Raw genomic sequence first — 5,898 nt, forward strand, 5'->3', positions numbered from 1 at the left:
GCATGCTAGAATGCAGTCATGTCTCACTCTTTGTGACCCTGTGGCCAGGCTTTTCTGTCTGTGGGGATTCTCCAAGCAAGAATACTGGAGTAGATTGCTATGCCCTCTTCCCAGGGATCTTCCCAACCTAGGGCTAGAACCTGAGTCTCTTATGTCTTCTGCATTGGTGGGTGGGATGGGCCTGAGAGACTAACACATCACTTCTTCAGCTCCACCTAGGAGCCTCTTAACCCAGAAAGTGCTCAGTTGATCAGTTGTGTCCAACTCTTTGCAACCCCATGAACTATAACCTGTCAGGCTCCTCTGTCCAAGGGATTTTCCAGGCAAGAATACTAGAGTGGATTGCCATTTCCTTCTCCAACCTATAATGGTGATTCTCAAAATACCTGTGCATCAAAATCACCAGAGGAGCTTGTTAAATCTCTGTACCCAGAGTTTTCAATTCAGAAGGTCTGCAGTGGGTCCAAGAATGTCCGTGCCCTCCATTGGTAGCCTTGCCACTAGCATAGGCAAGGCTTTCTTTGAGCAGTTGTGCATCATTCTCCAGTGGAATCACAGCTGCATCTAATTCAAGAGGGATGCAGGCATTTTCATCCCCTAAATAACAGAAGAGGGAGATGTACATATTAGGGCATCCTAGTAAGTTTAGGTTTTTATATTTATATGGAAAATGGCAATAATCGCAGCTATTGGTTACCATCTGAACCACCAGGGAAGCCCTAATTTATGGCAGAACATCTTAAAGTTAAGAAACTTTGAATTCTTTATACACTTAAAAATTATTGAAGGTTCAAATAGCTTTTTAATGAGCTATATATATATATATTAATATTTACAGTGTTAGAACTTACAGCAGAATTTTTTAAATTTTTTAAAACTTATTTAAAATAGTAATCTGTGGTTGTGGTTTAGTCACTAAGTCATGTCCGACTCTTGTGACCCCATGCACTGTAGCCCACCAGGCTTCTCTGTCCATGAGATTTTCCAAGCAAGAATACTAGAATGGGTTGCTATTTCCTTCTTCAGGGGATCTTCCTGACCCAAGGATCGAAACTGGGTCTCCTGAACTGCAGGCATATTCTTTGCCAACTGAGCTACCAGAGAAGCCCCAAATAGTAGTCTACTACATGTTAAGTTAAAAACATTTTTAAGCAAAATAACTTGACTTTTGAAATCACAAAACAATTTTAGTCAGAAGAGGGACATTAACATAAAAAAAATTTAATGTTTGTCAATTACAGACAGTTGGATTCTCACAACCACTTGCACATTCAATCCATTGTGATATCACATGTCATGTAGCCTCTGGAAAACTCCACTGTATGCTCGTGAGATAATGAGTGTGAAAAATACAAATGCGGTATCTGTATTATGAAGATAGTGTTCACTTTACTGATCCCCTAAAGGATTTCATAGAAATTCAGCGATTCTTAATCCATATTTTGAAAACTGTTGACGTGAGTGTTTCTTGATAGCTTCCTTGTTTTGTTATAGCTGTTACAGCACCTCAACTTTAAAAAATAAATAAATAAAAGTAAAGAGTGCACAGAGAAAAATTAAGAAAATACAGGGAAAAACTGATCTTTCTCTTTTTTGTTGTTGTTTAGTCACTTCAGTCATGTCTCACTCTTTTGTGACCCCATGCATGCACTGTAGCTCACCAGGTTCCTCTCTCCATGGGATTTTCCAGTTAAGGCAAGTGATTTATCTGCCTTCCTTGGGAATCATTGCTCAACATATCAAATCACTAGTTCCATATTAATATCATCTTGAAGTCCTTTGCAACTCAAGTTGATTAGCTTTGTGCCTTTGGAAGAAAAGATTTTTCCTGAATGGTCCATTTTACCTGCTGCTCAGTAGCCTGCATTTGGAGAATTAACATAGCAGTATGACTCCTATATCTAGATATCAGCATTTTTTTTTTTACTTTAAATAATATTATCTTTATATAATAAGATGAAGATTTTCTCCTGACAGCTTGGAGAGATTTGTGGTTGAAACTTAAAATCTTATTGAGATCTGGAAACCTAGTTTTGCAAACACCTTTAAGCCCAGATTATTTTCAACTCTTTTTATTAAAGGGTATTAACTCAATCTTTCCCATCCAAATTTTTCTTAGAAATATTTTACCTTAAGTAAATATAAATAAATTTATTTCCTAGGGAATACATCACCGTTAAAGCAAAGCAGCGTCCCTAAACTTTACTAAAGGAAACCTCACCGTGTAAATGTCTTTACAACAGAAAGCTTTGTCCTTCTCTGAATATGAAAGTGGTATGTGATCATGAATGTCTCATTATAAGCATCTGTGTGAAGTTTCCAGATTCATACCATAAGTTCTACGTATAGGATAATTTATCATAGTGCCATCTGTTTAAAAAACATAGTTGCCAACATGGATGGATTATCAAGAAAATAAATTATTTTGTGTCTTTATGTAAATGCTTTTGATGATACATGCATGTGAATTCTGCATAGATCATTAGCTTTTAAAGGCAAAATAACATTGCAAAGATGGACTAACCATTGAAAATAAATATAATTTCAAGTAAAACAATAGCTCAACTAAAATGTTAACAAAGTATTAGGTGTTTCAGTCAGTTCACGAAAAAAATAACAAAGTGGTCATTTGGAAGGGCAAATCTGTGCTTCTAAATTTTTTTTTCTACACCAATTTTGCTAGTGAAATATGGGCTTAAAACCTATTTCCTTGTAAACAGACTGTATTTACATGGTTATTACTTACTATATAATTACAACTATTTCCTCTTAGCACTTACTAAAGATTATATCATAAGTGATCAACAATGGAAATAGAATGCAGTTCTTTCAAGCTCTTATATCTCTGAGAAAATGACCTTAAATTGTAACTCACAGAAATTCTGGCTACAAAGGGATTTAAAGTCAATTGATCCAGTTCCTTTATTTTGTGCCTGGAAAAAATTATTATTCAGAATGGATAAGTATTCATGGGTAAGAGAGAGTTGTTACATCAAGGTTTTCCAGAGACATAGGACCATTAGAAGATATGCACATATACGGAGAAAGAAATGGGGGGCGATTTATTATAAGAACTGAGTTTGTGTGATTTTGGAGATGCAAATCTCCTACTCTTTTGTTTCAGGTGGCTTTATTTCTTCCATCCCTTTTCTGATTTTCAACTGATGCTTATTCTTCAAAACAAAACTTAACCATCTCTGGCTCTCCTAATTATTTTCTGGCAGTTCCTTCCTTGATTCCCACAGCAGGAAAAAAATGTGTATTTCAATCTTGTCAACCTCCTGTGGCATAGTTTGCAAGTTTAAGTGAATCAATGTTTATTTTCTACAACAAATGTTCCAACTGGAATTCTAACTGAAACTATGAAAGAAAACGTTTCAACCCTTTAGGACAATTCTTGAAAATTTCACTAATTGAAAGAAATGGAATTCAATTTTCTGATGAGAATAAATATAGATTTCACTATGACAATTTGTCAATATTTCCTTTCTTTATTAAAAAAAAGTTATGTCTGCTCAATGTTGCATTTTAAGATGTAATGTAAAAAAATTTTTTTTAAGTTTTCTCACTTTAATAGTTGAAGGATGTAGCTACTGATTTCAACATTATTTTTTATCAAGAATGAATAAAATACATTTGGGCTATATAACATTTTTCCTCCAGTTATGAAATGTTTGATAAATGACATTAATGTGTCTTATTTACCTCTATATCAGCAGTATATGTCATCTAATAGAGGTAATACCCAATACTTGTTATTTTAAAAACATGATTATGTGACTCATATTATGGAAACTTGATTTTGGATTTCTACCTAGGATTATAATAATAAAATTACACATTATTTTTCTATGCCTTTAACACAATTTGCAAACATTTATTTGCTATTAACACATTTTTTATGCTTCAACGAATTCAGGAACCTTATGCTGTCTTTATTTCTTCCCATTAGAAACAGTTCTGATTAAAATATCCTACACTAGAGAATATTGTAAATTGGAAGTGGTCAAAAAAGAAATGGCAAGAGTGAACATCAATATTTTAGGAATCAGTGAACTCAAATGGACTGGAATGGGTGAACTTAACTCAGATGAACATTATATCTACTATTGTGGGCAAGAAACACTTAGAAGAAATGGAGTAGCCATCATAGTCAACAAGAGAGTTTGAAATGCAGTACTTGGATGCAATCTCAAAAATGACAGATGATCTCTGTTCATTTCCAAGGCAAACCATTCAATATCACAGTAATCCAAGTCTATGCCCCGAACGGCGATGCTAAAGAGGCTGAAGTTGAATGGTTCTATGAAGACCCACAAGACCTTCTAGAACTAACACCCAAAAAAGATGTCCTTTTCATTATAGAGGACTAGAATGCAAAAGTAGGAAGTCAAGAAACACCTGGAGTAACAGGTGAATTTGGCCTTGGAGTACAAAATGAAGAAGGTCAAGGCTAACAGAGTTTTGCCAAGATAATGCATTAGTTATAGCAAACACCCTCTTCCAACAACACAAGAGAAGACTCTACAATTGGACATCACCAGATGGTCAACACCGAAATCAGATTGATTATATCCTTTGCAGCCAAAGATGAAGAAACTCTATACAGTCAGCAAAAACAAGCCTGGGAGCTGATGGCTCAGATCATGAACTCCTTATTGCCAAATTCAGACTTAAATTGAACAAAGTAGGGAAAACCAATAGACGATTCAGGTATGACCAAAATCAAATCCCTTATGATTATACAGTGGAAGTGACAAGTAAATTCAAGGGATTAAACATGATAGACAAAGTGCCTGAAAAAGTATGGACAGAGGTGCATGACGTTGTACAGGAGGCTGTGATTGAGACCATCCTCAAGAAAAAGAAATGCAAAATGGCAAAATGATTGTCTGATGAGACTTTACAAATAGCTGTGAAAAGAAGAGATGTTTAAGGCAAAGGAAAAAGGAAAGATATTCCCATTTGAATGCAGAGTTCCAAAGAATAGCAAGGAGAGATAACAAAGCCTTCCTCAGCGATCAATGCAAAGAAATAGAGGACAACAATAGAATGGGAAAGACTAGAGTTCTCTTCAAGAAAATTAGACATACCAAGGGAATATTTCATGCAAAGATGGGCTCAATAAAGGACAGAAATGGTATGGACCTAAAAGAGGTAGAAGATATTAAGAAGAGATGGCAAGAATACACAGAACTATACAAAAAAAAAAAAAAAATTCATGACCCAGATAACCATGATGGTGTGATCACTCACCTAGAGCCAGACATCCTGGAATGCAAAGTCAAGTGGGTCTTAGGAATAATCACTATGAACAAAGCCAGTGGAGGTGGTGGAAATCCAGTTAAGCTATTTCAGGTTCTAAAAGATGATGCTGTGAAAGTGCTGCACCCAATATGCCAGCAAATTTGCAAAACTCAGTAGTATCCACAGGACTTGAAAAGGTCAGTTTTCATTCCAGTCCCAGGAAAGGCTATCCCAAATAATGTTCAAACTACCACACAATTGCAGTCATCTCACATGCTAGCAAAGTAATACTCAAAACTCTCTAAGCCGGGCTTCGACAGTACATGAACCATACTTCATATGTTCAAGCTGGATCTAGAAAAAGCAGAGGAACTAGAGATCAATTTTCCACCATCTGATGAATCATCAAAAAAACAAGAGAGTTCCAGAAAATATTCTACTTTTGCTTTATTGACTACGCCAAAGCCTTTGACTGTATGAATCACAACAAACTGTGGAAAATTCTTAGAGAGGTGGGAATACCAGACCACTTGACCTGCCTCCTGAGAAATCTCTTTGCAACTCAATAAACTACAGTTAGTACTGGACATGGAAAGACAGACTGGTTCCAAATTGGGACAGGAGTACAAAGCTGTATAATGTCTCCTTGCT

The sequence above is a fragment of the Cervus elaphus genome, chromosome 19 (assembly GCF_910594005.1).
Source record: "Cervus elaphus chromosome 19, mCerEla1.1, whole genome shotgun sequence".
NCBI lineage: Eukaryota > Metazoa > Chordata > Mammalia > Artiodactyla > Cervidae > Cervus > Cervus elaphus.